The following is a 20,225-nucleotide window of genomic DNA, read 5'->3' as shown; positions in this document are numbered from 1 at the left end:
CCGTGTTAAAAATTAGTTATTTTACTATTTCAACCAGATGAAGGCAGGAAGATTATTTGTACCAAGTTATTAAATTAGTGCTTTTCTTAATTAAATGTAATATAAATGGCTACTGCCCAAGACCAATCCAGATCCAAATCTTAATATTTGTCGATATTTTAATTAAAAATGCTCTAGAAATTTGGCATTTGTTGAATAATAATATTTATTTAATGTTTCTCTGATACTAATTGTAATTTTGAGTCCAAAAATATGAATAAATCTAACGTCTATTCCTAACCTTTTTTCGTAACATTTCCTTACTACCTTTTTGCATATTCTTCCGTTTTAAAACTGTTTTTAGAAAATAGATTTGAACCCCAACTTTTCATTTTGGTAAAAGCAAATTTAGAATTTGCCCAAAGCTGAGTGTGTGACGTGTTTTCCTGCCAAAAAGAGCAAACGCAGCTGTTACCACGTTTGCACGGTTTGCACCTACTCGTGCCTGCGGCTCATGCAGAGCGTTAAAATGAAAAGAAGCATCTAACTGAGTGGCTGACACGATTAAAATTCCGGCAGAAGCAGCTAATTTCGTGTTGTTGTTGTTGCTGCATAAATTTCGCTGCTCTTCTGGGCCGCGACCTCTGCGCGCGTATTACACACACCCACTCGCATCCACAGGCGACACAACAGCAGCAGTGATTCGCTCCTCCAGCACGTACGCCGTTTAAAGGCAGCAGACGCGCCGTCCTCGTCCTACACCGCACACTCGGCTGGGCTGACCTGGCCTGCTTTGGCCGTTTGCATGTACACACATAACTTTATTACTCAGAGCGAGGTGCATAGCCAAGTTCAGCCGAGTTTGCTGTCGTCGCTTTTGCCTCTCTGACGACGGTCTCTTGTCTATGTGTGTGTGTGTGTGTATATGTGCACACAAATGCAATTATCCTTGGGGCGCGTGCAGAAGCGGGCAGCTTGCAGCGCCCATTGTTGTTTGGTGCGGTCGCATCGGACGCGGCGTCGTTGGCTTGCTGTAATCGCGGCACTGCACCCTGTTGACCACGCTGGCGTCGTGCGGTTTCAACCGTGTTTTCCCTTGAAGATCGCTAAATTAACAGCAGAGCGAACAGTTTAGCTGGAAGCCTTCCAATGCCCCGCGCACGATCCAAAAGTCAGCATGGCGCCGCGGTTGTTAGAGTCGGCTAACATGACACACTATAATCTGCGGTAGGAAGTAATTGTTTGACGAAAATTCAATTATTGCGTCTTTCCTGACTACAACTTGGTCACTGAATCAAAACTGAGTGAGCAGTGGTTATGCTTCCCGCACAACAGAAATGTCCGACGGCACAGTTTCCTTCTCTCTATACTCATCAGTGAGTGCGTGGTTTTGTTGTGGGTGGCAATCATGTTAAATTTCAATTCATTCATGTCCTCTTATATCTATAATGGTTATGTAAATTTTTTAATAACAGTGGGAGCACTAATTTTGATATTTCCCAATTAACCAGCTGAGCCGTGGGCCAAGCCACGCGGTCAGCTATTGCCGCGACGTTTAAAGTTGAAAAAGACTTGTGCAAAAATATTAATCCAATTAGTTATCTCTAAATTTGATTAACTAAGTCAACCGTTGAGTAAAATGGCTGGCTGCCATTACCTAAACTAAATTGCGTTGGAGTTCAGGGGTTATACTACCCCTCATGAGTTGAAACCTCGCCTGCAATCAGTTGAACAAGAACTTTGGCTCGCGATAGTGAATGAAGAGCATTGTTAGTAAGTGAGTTAAGAGTAACGGTAAGTAGTGGCAACTGCGAGAAGGATATTATTAATGAGAAGCGACCAAGAGAGCAACCCAATCAGCCAGCTATTGCGCATGAGGCATCTGCAAAGAATCGATCAATCTCATAGTAATTATAAAAGGCAATTAACCTGATAATTATTTTACGAAAACAATTAAATGGATAGACTTAACATCAATAAATCACAGCAAGAAATATTTTTTGCTGCCCATCCGAAGCTAGAGTATAAAATACTATACTTTTATATTATATATAATTATTGGCATTATAAAATATCGAATGGAAATGATTTGTTGATCACTTGATTTGCAAACACAGTCCTTACTGTTGGTGGAGGGATTTGACTCTAACAAAAAATTAAATAAACAGACTGATGATGTCTTGGTTGTCCAAAGTCGGCGTTTAATATAACTTTACGGTAATTTCAGGGGTTCTCTAAAATTTTCCAGTTTGAAAACTATCCAGCAGAAAAAAATGTACCTTTGACGCACTTTCAATTTAATGATTTGAACAGTCCTTTTTGTTAAAAATGAGATTCAATTATTCATCAAAGAAAGCCTCAATTTTCCTTTGTGATTCGTTCATTTGAGTGTGTAGTTATTTAATTAAAAGCGAGCACTCAAAACTATGTAATTTAACATTCCACCCATAAGTGAGCTTATTAAAAAGGAGGAAGATGGCGGACATTAATTTAGTTTAGTCAAAGAGCAGTGCTCAGCTTCATTTTCTGTGTTAGGAATCCATCGTGCTCTTTATGGAAATGGCGGTTGAGTGCATTCCACTGAATATGAAAGGAGGAATTTGCAAATAAAAAACTACAATAGGCATGTACGCTGCCTGTGGCGAGCTTTTTTTAATTAATCAAAGGGTGCTGCCATTAGATTTTCTCTTTTTCACTTGCAAATCCTCTCAGTGCTGCAACAATAAAGGACTGCTAGAATGAAAAGCGTGGCAACATGTACTGAGGCGAATAAGAGCGGAGTGCCCGTTTAGCATACATTCGAGGGCGAGAGCAACAATGGCCGGCAGTCGGTTTCTTGGTCAAAGTGCGTCGTGGCCACAATTTTGTGCCGCCCAGCAGTTGAAAACGAGTCTAATCCGCACTTTATTACGCGGCGCCTGAAGAGTCTGCGACGAATTTCTCGTCAAAGCGACGGAAGAAAAAAATCCGGGAGTAGTGCGCGCTTTGAAGTCGAAAAGAGCCGTGGAATTAATTAAAAAGCAGCCCAACCGCCACCCGAGCCGTTCTTTAGGTATTAAAATTAATACACTTTCCTTTAATGAAGGCGCGGAGACGGAGCAAAAAGAGCTGCTAATGTGCGCAGATGAATAATCTCGCCCTTCCCGCCCGCATGTGCGTCACCCGTTTGGTGCGCATTATTTCACTTTTTTTTCGCAGTCAGATTGTGCGCCGGTGAGCACATATTATCTGCGAAACACATCGGTTGACATATATAGAAATCCATTGCAACGCTGGAAAGAGCTTATCTCCGGATTGCACGCTCGCTGACTGCGTGGCAATGCTAAGGTTTTCTGCCCCTGGCCGCTCAAAGGGTTGCTAAAGCCGAAAGCAAACTCGCAGAGACGCTTCAATTAGGATTAATCAACAGATCTCTCCGGAGCACCGACTCGCATTATGACGGCAAAATTTGTGTGCTCGGCGCACAAACTGAGTTGTTTGCATTATAAGCTGATTACTGTTGCTTGTATTGAGCTTAATTTGCGTTTGGTTTGGTTGTTGAATTTATCTATTTATGTGATTGTTATGTGATCACTGCTATTGTGTGTTACGTATGTGAATTTGCTGAATCAGAGCATTGCTCTATTTCTACCACAAATATTTTCAGTTTTTACAATCGGAAAATTTCCATATTATTTTGTTGATTTAATCAAAAGCCTGAGTCTTTTAGATCTTATCCCTGTATATCTATGCAGAAAACATGTTTTTTTATTTCGTTAAAAGTGTTTGCAAAAATATATGCTATTGCTATGAGTTTCATCAAACTGGCAACAAAGTCTGCATTTTAAGTAGTTTTCTTTAGCCTCTAGAAACAAAGGACGTACTCCTCTAGAGAATAAATCGGCCAAAGATCACACAGGAAGTCTTGGGGCCGGTGAACCAATCTATTTTTTAATATTGGAAACCTAATTACTAACTAATATGTATTTTTGGTAGTGCCTTCTGTGCTGCATGAGGTTATGTAGACCAGTAGGGTTTAACTACCAACTAACTTCCACCCTAAAAAACGAATGAATAAAATTGCGAGTGAATTATGTTCATACTAGTCTGCGTTTGTGGGTTGTGAAGGTGGACCTGGTACAGCACTCTCAAAGAATGCTTTCTGAATATGTATTTAACTATTTCATTTATCACCGTCAGGCTGATTTGATCTACTTCAGTTTGGTAATGTTTATTTAATTGATGTAAACACGTGATAAATCCCATACAAAGCGGAGCAAAATGATTTAATTGAAGAAAATAATTTTATCATACAAGCATAATAGAAATTTTCGGGCCAGTAAGATAAGAAGCATGTGCACGGAATGATTTTGCAAATTGCAGCACGTGCTTATCTCTCGGTTAGAGTGCGCCATATTTTGCTCGTCACACGGATATAAAAGGCAAGCACACAGCACGCACGCTGCGTTTGAGTTATTGCCAGGGCCAGGAATGAGCTTTTGAATCAAGATGTTGTTGGGTGTGCGCGCGGCGCTGCTCCCAACGGGACAAAAGAGCATTTGGAAAATTCCAGCGTCACAGCCGGACAGCGCCAAGTTTACAGCAGGCCGTGAGTGAATATAAAGGAGATAAAGCAGCGCGGGGGTGCATTAAAGCGGGATGCTCCCTCTCACAGCGCCGCCACCGACGCCTCTTTTCGACACAATTTATCAACTTAACGGCCACTAACATACGAACCCAAATGGCCCAATAATTTGGCGCTTTTATTTAAAGTGGCGTCTGCATTTTTCGCCGGGGATGTGTTGCCTTTTATTGGGCTATCACGACTTTTAAAAAAGTTATTTATGCCTGAGCGAATCTAATTTAGGGTGCATTCCGCCCAATCCAATACCACCAGAGACCATAATCGTATATTACCCCCCTTTTCACGCTGTGCGGCTTGAGCCGAGCGCTTTATTTGGCCGGCTGTCGGCCCGCTGTAAAATAAAGCCACCCTAGAGATAATATTTTCAATTTGCATTCGAGCAAACATGCATTTAAACGACTCACTTAGAATCTCGACTCTCGCTAGAGCAGATACCGATCGATTTGTGACTCTCGAAAATTGATTGATTTCGACAGCGGGACAAAAAGTGGATTATAATCGATTTGACCTTTCAATTACAGCGGAAGACGGAGGAAAACGCGATAAAAATGAGTTTTTGGCGTGGAGTGATTCCTTTTGCCAATTACCCGGTCCATCCTTTCTTCCTCTAAAATCAATTTGCTCCAACTGGTCGATCACACATTCGCTCGGTACATTTAAAATCTACTAAAACTAGAAATTATCCATATCCCCCAGCAAAATCGCATCCTTTCTGATTATATTCTCATTCCATCCTTCAAGTTCAGCAAAGCCTATATCAGGGCTCATAATCGATGAAGCGCGGCTGATCACGATAATTTCGCTCGCGAGTGGCATCAGCGTGCTTTACGCCGGGCTGTAATGTGCGAACCGTGTTCAGCGCGCCTGATAAAAGCTGCAGTGCCCGTCATAAAGCAAAACAGCGGCCGAATAATGTGGCACGCCGAAGGCAGAAGCAATACGCGCACCAGCTGTGGGCGTTTATGTGCTAGATAAAAACACGCGCGCGTGTGTGTGTGTGTGTGTGTGTCGTTACGTGCGCAGCTCGGATATTTGAAAACACCAAAGCAATATTGTTTTGGGTGTGGATTATCCCATAGCTCCGAAATTGCGTCCGCAAGCGCGTTAAATTTATATTAAATCTTTAGTAATTTATTTAAAAAAAGACTGAGCAATAAATCATCTAAATCCTCGCAGATTAATTTCATTGTTGAAAGCAGGACAATCGGCCTGGATGGAGATCGCAATGCATTTCATTTACTCGCTGTGAACAAATAAAAAGGTGAATCCCGTTACGGGTAACGCCCGTTGGATAAATAATGGATCCGAGGAGGCACAGAGGACGTTCTCACTGAAAGGAAATGAGCACTTCGCCCCAGCGGAGGAAATGAGCTGCGGGACCTATGCCCGCGAGCCACAACTTGTCGCAAGAAGCAATTGCATCAGCATTGATCTGATAGTACACAATAAAGTGCACGTGGCGTAATTGATCAGCCGGTGGAGGCCGAGTGCGCTGCAAAAACTAGTTAAAAGTTTGATTACATGCTAACAATAGACGAGGGCGTAGAAAAGTGGCTGCGAACGGACGTGGAATATATGGAACTTGACGAGCAGGAATTTCGCTCACAAAGAGCGAGTTCTAATTAAAACCTTGATGAGGCCATGGATCAAAATCTTTTGCTTTATTAAAATTAAATTCCAGCTGGAGAGGCTTAAATTTAGCCTCTTGCGTCATCCAAACGGCCCCAGAGATCGTGACCCGATTCTGCACACCCTCTGTAGATGTGATTATTTTCAATTACTTTTACTCTTAATTAGAATCAGAGCTGCAGAGTACGTTAAAGTTCAATGCAACTAATATTACATTGCTGCCGAAGGACTTACAACAGATAATTTGTTAGCAGAACTTATCTTATTATTGAGCAATTCAATAAGCATTTCAAGTGGGTAAAAGTAGTTCAATGGTTCACGACGTAGTGGTCGTTACTCTGGATGAGTTTTCTGCGTGCAGCATTGAGCTGAAATTCTAGTTTGCCTTTGGAATTGGAAGGTGTATGAAAACACGCCCATTTATTCGCATGTGTGAATGGCTTCACGAAATTTTTTCATGTTTGGTTTGAACTTGGACCCAGGTGCTGGCACGTCGGCGGTTCCTTACAGGACCGAGCTCATCCCTTGTGACCTGTTATGTTCCGTACATGACTCGTTGCTAGCTGTAAGCTAAAGCAGAAATGCCTTTCTCACACATGAGCAAACCATTCCATCAATGCGGAGTATTCCATGGAAGTGTGTTGCATTGTTCAGTGAATAACAAAATTTAATGCCGGTGAGGAATTTTTCCATTCATATATTAAAATGGTGTCGAAAAAAAGAGCAGGGGAAATTTATTTTGGGGAACTGCTAAAAGGAATTACATTCCAACCGTGCCCGCTGCCAACCGAATTTCTGGTTTTGCTAAAATACACACGATCAAAAGTAACGAGAGCCCTCGTACTGCAGGCGTAAAATCAGACACGCACTCTGTTCCCAAAGTGAATTTCGGCGGCGCTGTGCCGCCGTGCAAGTGGTGTACGATTGTCGTCGTCGGCACACACGTGGAAATTATTTCGTCGCATTACCCTTGTGAGGGCAGCTGGCTGGAAATGAGAGAGAGAGAGAGAGAGAGAGAGAGAGAGAGAGAGAGAGAGAGAGAGAGAGAGAGAGAGAGAGCAATCCCGTGCGGTTGAAATGCCGTCGGTGCGCGTGCATGGGCGCGTTTTCAATTCGCACAGGAACGACGCGGCTCGAATCAAGAGCGTTTAAATTTTGCTCGCGGCTGGTTGACAACCAAAGCAGGCGGCGTCACCGTCGGCGGCGAGTAATTTCGGCTTCACATGCGTCGGCTGCAGCAGCTTTATGACGTGTCACAGTCATTTGTTTGTTTGTTTGTTTGTTTGATACTGTGCGCGAATGACAAAACATCAGCCGCGCTCGTGACGTGTAGATGACTTGACTGTCTCTCGCGCGCGTCTCCGCCGCTTTTTGTCGAACGCGTCGTGTCACGCAACCCTTTCACTAAATCACTCGCTCTTGTCTGCTCTCTTGCTCGTAGAGTGACGCTCGATACGACCAAAGTTGGGTTATTTGTTCGCAAGCCGTTTCAGCTGACAGCCTTCGCGAATCACGACTGCCACCGTTTCGTTTTGTGTTTCTATTTCGGCGCTGATTGTCATCGGTGGTCGGGCCTCGTGTATATTTACTCCTGCTAATTACAAAACGTGACGGGTGGCATTAGAGTTGTTCTCGCTTTATTTACACTTGGGTGACAGTTGAAAAATTGTCACTCTCCTTCCTTTTAGTTTGCCTTCTACGAACTGACATTAAATCTATACGGCACTTGAAACAAAAGGAACAAATTCAGCTTCAACGTCTTTTCATCCAGCTAACCAGCTCCAATCTTTGTTAAAAGGAGACTTCTTGATGATGACAAAAGCACTTGTTCTAAAATACAAATAATGACGCTTTATATTTCTTCAAGCATCATAAATCACACCGGTCTGGAGATGTGTATCTTGTTTAAACGACCAAACAGTAATGATTCTCACGCCAAGTTGTTGAATAAATTCTTTGGGCAAATTTACAGTGTTTGTCTTGAACGGGGAGGCAAAAAATTGAAAACATTTGTTGGGTGTGCCACGCGGTGTTTGTTGTTCTTGAAAAGCCACAAATCTCTTCGGTTCGCCGACGAGCGGCTATTTCAGCTTCTTGCCTGGAAAACTATTCATCAAGTCGGTGGCTGCTGGGCAAAAAACAGAAGCTCTCGTGCGCTCCACTTGAAATTCCTCATTTCGCAAGACTTCCTTCCGTGCGGCACAAGGCAAAACGACGAAATCCGTTTGACCCGAGGACGCGCACCCGAGTCGGCCAAATCAAATTATTTAAATGAGTGTCGAGAGCGAGCTGCGTGTCGGAATAAATAAAATACTGGTTCTGCTCAACTGGCTGCCTCTCGCAGAAAATTTCCTTCTTATTTCTGTGCGCGTTGTCTGTTTGAGCCGCCCGCAAGGGCCCGCCGCCCGCCTTTCATATTCTCCCCGCATCGTGCCCGCTGCTTCTCCATTACGGAGATATTTCACATCGCAGAAATTAATAATTGAAAATTGATGCCACCGCGCCTGGCATTATCTGCTGGCGCGCATCAGTAATTTGACAGTCGCTATGCTCGCACTTTTCTCGCCGATCGAACCCACGCTCCAGTTTGGCCGATGAATAATGAAGCTCAGCCAGTTCATCGCCTCGTGCCTGCCCAGCATTTTTGTCTCGCCGCTACACTTGTTTTTCTTCTCACCACCGAAGATTTACATCTCTGATTTTGTTCCATCTCCACTGGAATTGCAAATTCCATCCATAAAATTTATCGTGCAAAGTATAAAGAGTTGTAAAAAAAAAGAAACACGTACTGTGCAAATATTATTTTTTTCAACTGGATTTTAAAAATTCAAAAAATTAAATTACACCGACCATTTATGGATTTATAAAAGGATTGGATACAATATTTATTTCCAGTCCACACAACTCTCCCGTTCCAACTCTTTCTTTCCAATTAATATAAAAATATTAAGCTAATAAATTCTGGGAAAGGATTACATAGTGAGAAAAACAACCGAAACTAGCAGATAAAAATGATTGAAAACGTGAAGAGCCATGCTGAGCTGCCAAAAATGCTGACAGCTGATAAAATATTTGACTTGGAGGCGAAAGATTCTCAGAAACCTTGATCGAGTGATTATCTCAAAAGCTTTCCCTCCAATGGTGAATCTTTTCAAGTTCTTGTGTCCCCTGTCACCTTCTTTGACGTCATAGCAGACCTGTTTTCCGCAAGTTACCGACATTTTTTCCATTGATATGTTTTACTTTCGCAAGTTTAAAACTATTTTGTAGTTTTTTCACTACACATTTGCATAATAAAATTAAAAGTTTGATATAGAGAATGACAAAAACATTTTAAAACACTGAAAAGAGAACGCCAGAGCAGAAGCTTTTAGGCAAATATTTTTGGACGCAATGAAACAAATTATAGGCGCCGCTGAGTGCTGGATAGCATCGCGCGCGCTGAAACACAAATCTTGTAATTCCGCAAACCCAGAGCTGAGTGCGTGTAATCCCAATTTTAAACGGCTTGCCGCAAAATAAATTAAAACAGTGCGAGCGCACGCACGTCAGTGCGAACAAAAGGATTCAGCGCCGCCCGTTTGTTTCCCGCAATAAATTCGAATCTGATTAACTTAACTGTCGCGGCCGCGCTTATTTATCTGCGTCACGTGCGCGACCGACGCGTTTATGGGGATAATGAAAAGTGTTATCGCTTTCGTGACGCGTTGGCAAAATGATGGCTTAGCACACTGTCCACCAGGAATTTATCTCGGCGCCTGCTGTGAAACACACTCGTCTCATTCGACCCGCCAAACGCGGACGTAATTGATTGCGAATCTCGAGCGACCACATCACTCATCATTACCACATATTTCAGCCCAGAAGGTCTGACAACTGCGAAACACGCTTTTACTCTCCATCACTCCTCGGCTCGAGTTGAAAAATGCGGGTTTCGCACTTGCCACCGCGCTCACTCAGTGAAAATTTTGGATTAAACTCTGATATGGCATTTACAAAGTAATGTTTCGGGAAGGCCGAAAAATAGAAAGCGGAAAGACTGGGTGCTGGAATTAAACACGGATGAGCGTCAGCCCGTTTTTCCCGCTGTGAGCGTATATTTGAGAGATTAAACCAAACGGCTGTGCGTGTATAAATAATCGGCTCGCGTGTGCGGTTCGTCTCGCGAACGCCGGCTAATGCGGCAAGGCAGCTTCCTCTGGGGTTGTCTGGCCCGCGGCCAAAACGCTCGCCGGCAGACGAGACGGAAAAGCTGCAGCCGGACCAGCAGCCGGCCGTTGGTCCTCGCTCTGATTTCTCTAATGATCTGATCCGAGGGCAGGCCGCAAATGTGCGAATTCCTCGCGCGTCGCCAGATTTTAATCTGATTTCACGCTCGCTTACCTCCCTCCGCCTTGCAAGATCCTGCCGATCGGGAGAAAGTGATTCTGCCCAGTGCCCACTGCCGCTTGCCAAAACGCTGCTGTGAGCAATTGCCCGCCGTCAAAATGCACCCACCGGGCCGTCGATGGAATATTGAGTTTGCCAATCCGCACTTCCTCCCACGCATCCGTGCTGATTGTAAATTAGTGCCAGCAAATTCGGTGCTCTCTCTGCGCCGGATTTTATCCGGAACTAGTGTAATAAATCCATTAGCATTGTATGTATCCTTTTTTTAGGGCGAAGAATATCAAGTTTCTAACAATTCATTTGAGAGTGAACGTAAAAAAGTAAACACAGAGAAATTATTTTGAACTGAAAGGAATTTACAAAAGCTGCTAATGGGCAGTTGGTCAATTTTGTAAATAAAATTATATCGCATGCTCTCACTTACCGTACAATTTACTGTTTCGTCCATTGATATATTTTCAATAAAACAAAACAAAAATTAAACCACTTTAGTCATTAAAATGAAGCCCCCTCTTTTTTTGCTCTTTTTATTCCTGTCCGAGGACCGGGAAGGGCGCGCACTGCACCAGCACGGATGCTGAAATCCGGGTCCCAATAACACCACGCACCAGGCCGCACAGGGACCAAGCCCACTCAAGGGCCACTTTCCTCCGCACCGAGGACTTTTTAAAACGCTAGAAATTCGTCCCGTGATGCCAAATCAGGCATGCTGGAAAGGTGCAAACCAGCAAGTAGCGAGATGGCCTAGAGCTATATAGCCGGCAGGGAGGCTTTCCAGGCGGTCACCCATCCAGCTATACCGGCATACACGTACGCTGCTTAACTTGCTACACCCTAGAAAAATATTATCCATCACGAAAGTTCTATTTAGAAAATACCTTGTTCATCGCTGAAGTCCTAGCTACTGCTGGCCAATCACAAGGATTTTGTAACAGAAAGACGTGAAATATTTTAGGATTTTAATTAACATCACAAAATGAAGAATACAAAAATCCTTTTAATTTAAATTTTAAGTTGCCACTTACAAAGTCATCGGAAATTCTGGTGTACTTTAATATATTCTAACATGTGCCATTTCTTTACAATTCTGAACAGAGGCACTAAAAATAATTTTCACCACGAGCTACATTTATGCTATGCCACGAACTTTTGGTACAATCGATTTAATTTCAATGAACTCTTTCGTTTATTATCTCGCGAACAGCTCATTCAGTTTATAGCCTCCATAAGTGAAAAGTTTACGCTCACTCAAATTTACATCTTGCGGCTCACCGACAACACACACACACACGTTACTCCTGGTCCCAAGGGAAAACTGCGGAAAATCGTTAATTTTTGTGTACTTCCTGCGTTGTGAAATATAACTGAGGGGAAAGCACGGGCAATAAGAAATAACGGTGCTCGCACGCGGTTTTCCGTCGAATGAGTTATGTCGTAAAACCGAATTGCTTTTTCTTCCTTTTTGCAAAACGTTTTCGGGCCACTCGCTGATAAATTCGGACCCACTCGCTGAAACGAGGTCCGTTTTACTCGCGGGTCCCCGGTCGCAATTCTGTTTTGATGCTTTGCTTTCGGCATTAAAGAAAGTTAAACGAGCCATAAAGGCCGGGCCAGCCTCGTGTAGCCATTTTCTTTGCCTCCGTCTTGAACTGAAAAATTGTTCTTTATGAAGCTCGAGTGCATAGCGAGCAGAGGAATGATTTATCGTAATGCCTTTTTAAAGCAAATCCTCCGTCGCTGTAAACTAGATTTCACGGCGCGCGCGGAGAGCTCGCGGAGTAAAAAAGCGAGGGTGAGTCGGGGCTGGCTCGAGAAATGAAAATTTAAAGAGGTCGACGCCAGCCAGCCAGTCTTTCTCCGAAAACATCTTTCATGATTAATCAGCACTCGGATTAGAAGCAGCAGCGCTCTCATCATCACCTAATTAGCAATTCCGGCGCTATACACACTCACTCCTTGTTCCTTCGCGCGCCTGAATTAATTTTTCGCTGTTCTTATTTTTTTGCCCCATAAAATGAGAAACCGAGAGAGCCTGGCCGCGGGCTGCAACGTAATTAGCGACGCCTTGTCTACTCACAAAATTGTAGCACGCACGCACTCACGCGCTCTTTGCGTGTGTGCGCGTCAAGTTTAATTAAACTATTAAGCCGCCGGTATTAGGGTGTCATTTTTTCATGAGATTGCCACGATGGAGGGCTTTATGGTGCTCCCATGCAAGACCAACGACTGCTCCTCGTCCGTCAGTGTCGATGTAATACAGCAGGTGAACCCGGCTAATTTAGCTTTTGAGCTCGTGTCAATTCATCTTTTCCAAACTGATTTTTGAAATGTTTGAAGCAAGCATTTGCATCTTTAAATAAATTTATTTCGCCTCTCTTATCGTATGCTTTGTAACAAAAAAAGTGATTTGTAAAATAAAACAGTAAATCATTAAAATTTTATCTCTATGTAGAGAAAAAAACAGCGTCGTTTACTTAAAAGTATATCAAGTCAGTGGTTCAATGCTGGATAAAAAAACTTATGGGTTATTTCATATTTTTGCCCAACTTTGCTCAAGAAGGAAAACTCAACACAATCTCTTCGTAAACAACAACATCAATCGGCCAGCTCTTAGAAACAAAATGAAGGCGTTCATGCAACTTTCTTTTTCTCTTTAAAATAATTAAAACAGCAAAGCGCCAAATTTTGCAACTGGAACAATACGTGGGTGGCCCAATTATTGCCCGAGGCTCGAAGTGTGCCTCAGTGGGAGCAGCTGCAGACGCTGTAATCAGATTGTACTGTGTTTGCCCACGCAATTTGCACGCCCTAATAACGCTCGCTAAAGCGCTGATCCGCTCGCGTAATATGCAATTGAGCTGCAGCGCGCGCAAAGAGCTCGTGGGCGGGCGTCATTATTCAAGAAGCGTGTTGACGAAGTGGCAGCTGGAAAAATCAGCGCCCCAGAGACTAGTTTTCGCATCGTGATGGGCGACACGTGCGCTGCGAACGGTCGGCGCGCGAGATTTAGGGCCTGTTTAATTATAGCCTTCGGAGGAAACGCGCCGCACGAGGCGTCAGTTGCTGCTGCCTAGCTTTTTCTCCTTTTTAGCGGCAATAAACAGACTCGTTCTCGAGTTCGGTGCGCGCGCGGCCCTCTTTATATGATGTTCTTTCATCCGGCCAGCAGCACATTAGGGAGCGAGAGAGAGAGAGCGAGAGAGCAATTGCCTAATGCTTTCTCTTCTCGCTCTCTCGTTCTTTCGCCCTCGCCGCATCATGCTGTTTTAATTCCCGAGCTTGATATTCGGTTCCGAGCTGTTTTAAGCTGTCAAGGAATCGCTCCTGCAGAGAGGTGAAGCCCCAAAGCGCAGGCCGTTTGATGAATGATTGCCTGCGATCAACTCTGTGTTTGTTAATCCATCATTAAATTTATTTGAGTACACAAACCTGTAGAAATCTCAATAGTAATAACGTCGGGCAAATTTAGGAGTTTTAACAGCTATTATTGAAAAGAAAATTACAGTCATTTTGCTTTAGAAATATCCCTAAACCTTTAATTGGCGTAAGGCACGGTATAATGATAAACAGCAATATATTATTCTTCAACGTATTCTATTAACCTATATTATTTTCATTTATTCCGCTATGATAAAGGATAAATAACCTTTTACAACGATGATAATTAAGTAATTATTTCATCTGTTTTCTATTCTAGGTATGTAAATAAATGTGGACTTTGCATGAGCGATAAACCGTAAAAAAAAACCTTTTGGTTAATTAATATTGTTCATTGGATATTTTTAAAATGTTTATCCGCCAGGCTAATGATTCAAAGACACTTTTTATAAGTTATAAAATTAGAAATTTAAGTAATTTTCACTTGTTACAAATATAACGAGGGAAATTGGTCAATTAGTCCTAATTAAAAAATAATTCAAGGCACTTGATCAAATCTAAATTGAGGGAAAATCTTCTCCCACGACCCCATTCGCACAAAGTGGATAAAAGTCGTTCAACAAACAGTGCACGCACTCCATTTTATTACCAAAGTGAACTTTTGACTGACACGTCCTCGTCGGCGAGGATAAAGGTTTTAGCGAGACACCCGCGCCGCTTTTAAGCCAATAATGCATCTCGACGGGTTGCGGCAGCGAATCCATCTCTCGCCACCATCGGCGCTTTGAAACAACGAACACGCGATAAAACAGCCACGCCACGATCTGCTCTGCGCTGCGAATTTTTATCTGACACGGTATTCCTTTCCCGCGCGTTCTCGCGGGCCGAAACGCGAGCAGCTGCTGCTCTTTTTTGTACAGAAAATGCAAACCGCACGCAAAAACGCGAGCCAGAGTTATTATTTCGTTACAAAAATGCGGAGAAAACGGAGGATCCATTTCCCTAATGAAGTGCCGGAGTTGTGCTCGCTCTATAGGAATGCCATCGAGCCGAATTTATACACATATACGCGCGCGCGTTTTTGCACTCTGCCGCCGCCGCCGACACTCTTGTCTAGGGAGATATTTATGCCGGCGTGTTGCGGCTGATGCGTGTGCTTACATTTTATCGACCTTCGCAACACAAAAGCAATTTGCACCGCCACCACCGGCATCGTCTCCTGCGAGAGCGCTTTTTGTGATTAAAATACATTTTTTCCCGTGGCCCCCGCTGCAGTTAACAATGACGAATGAACCGTTAGAGAGACAGAAATTTCGCTTGTTGCCTGCACCGGCCGAGAGCAGAAAAAAATCTGCGCCGTCTTCCCACACTTGCCGCGGGTTTTAATTAAAAAAAATGGTCATTCCCAGTGCTTTATCGGTCTGACTGACAACGCAACGGGCGTTAAATTTGCACGAATTGGCGGGCGTGTGTCATTTAGTCCGTTTGCCAGGCCCCTCGACGCTTATTAATCAGCATCAGTGATATTAATAAAGCAAATGGGAACAGAGACACAATGCATGCTAATGAAACCGTATTATACGTTCGCATGAATTTGCGACCGCGCAGTTTATTTGGCGAAAAATGCAAGCGGATAATATCGGAATTTGCCGCGCGCTTGCTCCGTAATTGGAATTTGCTTAGCGTCGAGGGCGTCGGAAGAGTCGATGCATAGCTGACGCCTTCTGTTTTCGCGTTTCATTACCTCATATTTGTGATTTTGCAAATGAATTGCCGACATCAAAGGCGAATTAGATCAATCTACATGCGCCATTCGATTCATCATCACATTAAAAGACACACAAGCATGCTCTCTCTCTCTTGTACCGATATGACTGCCGGCGTTTGATGATGGGGAAACAAGCGCACTCACGTTGTGTAATTCTGCAATGCACGTTGTTAATTCTGTTTTGCTATTTGAATTTTCCTCTAAAAAGAGCGCAGCTTTTAATCTGTTCCACTTTATGAACATAGCATCCACTTGGAAAGTATTTCCACGTAATGATAAAACAATTTGAATGTAATGATGATCATTTTAATGGAAACCTAAGAGGAATGCTTTGAATTTATGTAGTGCACGAATGAAAAACTCTTTTGTGCAGTAGTTTTATTCGCATTTTGAAAACTCGTATTAAAACCGATAAATTTGCTGCATTATTTCTCCTTTCACGGCGAGTTCAGCCGATTGGCAAAGTAAGTTGGCGTCCTACTTTCCTATAACAGTCCTAACAGTCTAAACAGACAAAATCTAAAAACACCTGACTCCAATTATGGCCTTCGCTACGAAGTTTGCCTTCTCACTCGAGCGCACTCGCTTCCCCCCTGTTCTGCTGGATGTAATTTACGCTTCGATTTCTACTTCTGGAAACGACCCTTGTGATCATACCATACGTCTCGACGCGGCACCGGCGGTGCCTGAGAAAGGGCTGAATTGTAAATTCTGCGACGGGCGCCGCTGGGACCACACGCTCGGATGTGTTCCATGAAAATCATTCTTTTTATTAGGAGGCGAGCCCGAATCTCGGCCGACATTCTTTTTCCTTTCTCCTCCTGCGGCAGCGTTAAGTAAAAAAAGTCTGCGGAGAAAAGCTTTTAACCCTCGAGTCCCTGAAACACAGATTTAATTGATTTCCTTTCACTGGCCAAAAGAGAAAATCCTTTCAATGAGAAGAAAAGGGCCGCCGCGCGCGCACCACGTCAAAACACGGACGTGCCTGTCAACTCAGCAGCTGTCTGTTTTATCGCGCAAAATGAGTTCTCCCGGCTGCGAGTAATAAATAAAGAAAGAGTGCCGAGCCGAGTGAAAGAAAGAACGGACTGCTGGGAGCGCGAAAGAAAGAGAGAATGGAGCCAACTTCTGCGACTGACTCGCCCGCCTAATCCGATCGGATAAGTTTGCGGTTATGCAACCTGCTTGGCACATACGTGTGCTGTGGTTGCATAATGGCCCCGACAACTGCTGCTCGGGAGCAGATGGGGGCGTCAAATTGGCGCAAGTGAATAGGTGCAGACTGATTTTATTAATGGAATGTCAGATAATTGAACTTTAACCTGTCCGCTCAAGGCAGTCAGCAAGTGACCTAAATTGAAAAACTGTTTATTTATTTTTTAATTCAGCGACTATAAAAGCAGAGAATGTTTAAACAAAGCTGATGAAGTTTTTTCAATTTGTTTGCTACATTTTTTTTGCATCGGTAGCTCTTATCCAGCGGGGTCCAGATTCGTGCGACGCGCAGATATGGCGTCCGGTGGAATATGGCGCGAAAAAGCGTGCACGTAAGAAAGCAAGTTTTGGTCAATTGTGACATAATTTGCATTATTTGTACTAACTGTGTCTTTTGGATCATAAAAACAAACTCTTGATACTCGTACGCGAATCCAAAGAGAGCTTTTTGTTTCCCACATTCAGACGCCATCTTGGATCTGCGCAGTGCGAACCAATTTTATCGCAGATCTGGCTCCCGCTGCTTATATCATAATAAAAAATGCCATATTTGTGTAGCAAATCTATAATTTCAACTCTCGAATTTTAGCGCCATAAAAGGCGTAGTTACGACTCGAGAGCCCTAATTCCTTTACAAACATTAAAACGAATTTTGTGATGACAGCATCTTTCAGCTGGATAAATTACAAGCTTAATTAATTTTCTTTGAATGAGTCCACGAGTTGAGCAGATGTCTGGAGTAAATTACGTACTGTCGTGTCACGGTAGCAATTTATTTAATCTGGCGGCAAAGGTGCTCGATAAATTGTTTTCCTCGTAAGAAGCAATAAAATAAACCGAGCGACAGCGGGGCAGGCAAAAAATAAATTGAGTCGACACTTGAGCGAAACCGTATCCGGGGCTCTCTTTATTACAATAAAGGAGAGATAAATCTTTAGAACGAGAGCGCATGCAACAACTTGCTGCTCGCATCCAGAGTGAAACAAAAGGGCGAAAGTTGTCCGGCGCGGCGGCGTGTCACGTCCTCCGCAGCTGAGGTCACGATCCGCCATAAAAATGCAGTAACGTGCCTAATTAATTGCTCAGCCTCGCGCCACCAGGGGGCCTGACGTTGCGCGCAAAAACTCCATTGTGCGTATTTGCATGCTTATCTTTAATGAAACGTGACCTCTCACGAGCCGGGCTGACTGTGAGGGGAGACGCACAAAGGGCGCCACTTGGAAAAAGTTTAGGCCCGCCGGAACCAAAAGCTCGACTCGCTCATTCCACTCGACGCTTGCTGTGTTGGAAATGTCCCCTTGAAATGACGCTCTGAGAAGGATTTAAATGTTCACTTTCAGATTTTCATGCAAACATTCAAATTTTGTCAAATCTCATACTAAAAAAGTTGGAAATGAATTTACCTGAACTGTTTTAAAGCTAAAGAAGCCGATTGGGACACATTAACTGTAAGATTGATGTTAAATTTAATTTATTTCTAGTGTATGTTGGTAGCCATTGCAAAATCGACGTTGAAAATTGAATAATATTTTAAGTCGATTTGAAAAATAATGTAATTTGTGGATCTAGTTTACAAATACTTTTAAACTTTACAGTTCAACTGTCCAATTCATGATTTAGATTAATCGAAGGCAGCGCTAGGATCTGTTAAGGTCAAATAGTGCCTCAATTGCACGCAAATATTTCTCTTATTTTTTTTTAAACGCCTCGAGAATTAAAAAAAAATCAATTGATAGACGACCAATTACAACAAACGTTTCTATGGCCCTTCTTCAATTTCACTCGTTTGTTTCAGACTTGGAAAATTGAAGCATCTTCACGCCGAGGAAAGTTCAGGTGAGCAAAAACTACTCCGTCAAAATTTCCTGACGAAATGCAATTATTGTATTATTTCGCGACCGAAATTAAGTTAGAAACTACTTTGACTAAGGAATAATAATCTTGGCAGCCTTTGTGAGCTTTTCTCCTTTGAATTTGTAGAATCCCCGCTCCGTTCGCGCGGGCGCGCTTTTTCAATTTGCGCCCGGAATTTATTTAATTTGGCCCCTTGTGCGCTCTTTTGCGCAGACAAAAGGAATCCTCTCCAGGCCAATAGCGGATTTCCCTAGAGGTGGCTCAAAAGCGGGTAACGAGGCACCGAATTGCAGGCAAGAATGTATCGACGCGGCTTATTGGGCGCGCGAGAGTCGGCCCCGAACCGCAACGCAGAATTAATATTAATCGGGCAACTTTAACCAGCTATTAATTCTGCACCGAGCGTGCGCGCACACGTCTAATGAAATTGAAGCTGCAGACCAGTGACTTATTCGCACGAGGCCGCAAAGCACCGTATTTCAACGTCAGTGCTGCTTTGCCCAAGCGATTACTTTGCCGCCAGCGGATGGAATTGTTTGCCAATCAACAGGATGGACCGAGACTGCTGGAAACGGGGCCGGAAAAACGGATATTTCGCTGTTTCGACCGGCGCCCGTGCGTGCACATTTACACTGATTTCACGCCGCAATTGATTGAATGGCCAATTGAAAAAGCGGTGTCCTGCAGTTGATGGCGTTTCAATATTTGATCGCGTCCGCGCGTTGGGCCAATGTTTTTAATATTGCCTGTGCACGCGGAGGAATAAAATGCTGGCTAGCTCCGACGGTCGACTGCTTTTGTCCGTCCACGTTCTGTTCGTACTGCAGATGGGTATTCAGCGAACAAGTGATCCCTTTCCTGGCATATCGCTCGGTCGATGCTGGCGTGTATACAAAACATGTGTTTACAGCGGTAACTGCCCAGAAAAGAACAAAATAATCATCATGTTCGGGCAAACGAGGTATACACGCACAAAACGCGAGGTCGGCTTTAAGCTGGAAACACGATATATTTTGCTGTATTGTTTTCGTGCGTCATTCATCATCCCGTTTCGTTCATAAATTAAATAAATGAATTACTCGGATGGCGTGCATACACAAAATGTTATTAATTCGCTTCGGGTATTTAATAAAATCCTTTCAGCGTGCAAATTAATTGCTAGCTTCGAATGTTGTAAAGCAGTAACTAATTTCGCATTGATGAAATAAATGAATGTTCGATATTTTTGTTATATTTTTTCCATACATAAAAGATAAGCTTTCATGTTAATGAAAAACAGCTAGAACTCCTTGTCTCATTAAATTTGCCTGTTTGTCATCATATTGCGCTTCAATTTAAAATTCCAGCCAACCGGGAAATTTTAAGCAATTTCATCCGATATCAAAATCA

The 20,225-nt window shown here is 43.3% G+C and overlaps 1 protein-coding gene across 1 annotated transcript in view; it reads left to right on the top strand.

The window, feature by feature from the left end:
* The window catches only part of LOC135947785 (uncharacterized), a 117,017-nt gene that overhangs the window by 52,418 nt on the left and 44,374 nt on the right, over window positions 1-20,225 (top strand). Inside the window, exon 3 of the mRNA XM_065496722.1 lies at window positions 18,778-18,818. The gene's annotated coding sequence lies outside the window, so the exon portion shown is untranslated. The remainder of the gene's footprint in view (window positions 1-18,777; window positions 18,819-20,225) is intronic.

The sequence above is a fragment of the Cloeon dipterum genome, chromosome 1 (genome assembly GCF_949628265.1).
Source record: "Cloeon dipterum chromosome 1, ieCloDipt1.1, whole genome shotgun sequence".
Taxonomy (NCBI): Eukaryota; Metazoa; Arthropoda; class Insecta; order Ephemeroptera; family Baetidae; genus Cloeon; species Cloeon dipterum.
The sequence above is the reverse complement of the archived record's forward strand: the minus strand, read 5'-3'. Positions and strand labels throughout refer to the sequence as shown.